We start from the raw sequence: 480 nt of genomic DNA, 5'->3' as shown, positions 1-480 counted from the left end.
AAACTATTACTTGGAGAAATGGATGGGAGGTAGGGAGCCAACTGAAACCTCCAACAGTTTTCTGTGTATTCCTTTTGATATTTTATCAGTAAGGTTTTAATAGTTACACAAGAACCACATGTTGATGTTATGTGATAGTCCCAAGCAGAGATATCAATGACTGTAACTGATGAAATAACTAAATATCAACAGTAAAAGGACCTCCAAGATGGTAAAAAAGAACATCACAGAAGGGAGAAAATGAGTTGCTGGCCAACATGTAAACAAGAATTTGACTCTGTTTATTTCGCCCTTCCTTCAGATATAGTGGAGAATTGCTCTGTGCCTTGTACCTCTCGTGGTCCAATTTAATATCTTCCTGTTTTTCAGAAAGTGATTTATGCAACTCATTGAAATATTTCCAGGAGAAAAATGAGAAGGAGATAGAAAGGAGAGAGAGAGAGAGAGAGAGAGAGAGAGAGAGAGAGAGAGAGAGAGGGA

The sequence above is a fragment of the Fukomys damarensis genome, unplaced genomic scaffold (genome assembly GCF_012274545.1).
Source record: "Fukomys damarensis isolate Sample0158 unplaced genomic scaffold, DMR_v1.0_HiC HiC_scaffold_19, whole genome shotgun sequence".
NCBI lineage: Eukaryota > Metazoa > Chordata > Mammalia > Rodentia > Bathyergidae > Fukomys > Fukomys damarensis.
The sequence above is the reverse complement of the archived record's forward strand: the minus strand, read 5'-3'. Positions refer to the sequence as shown.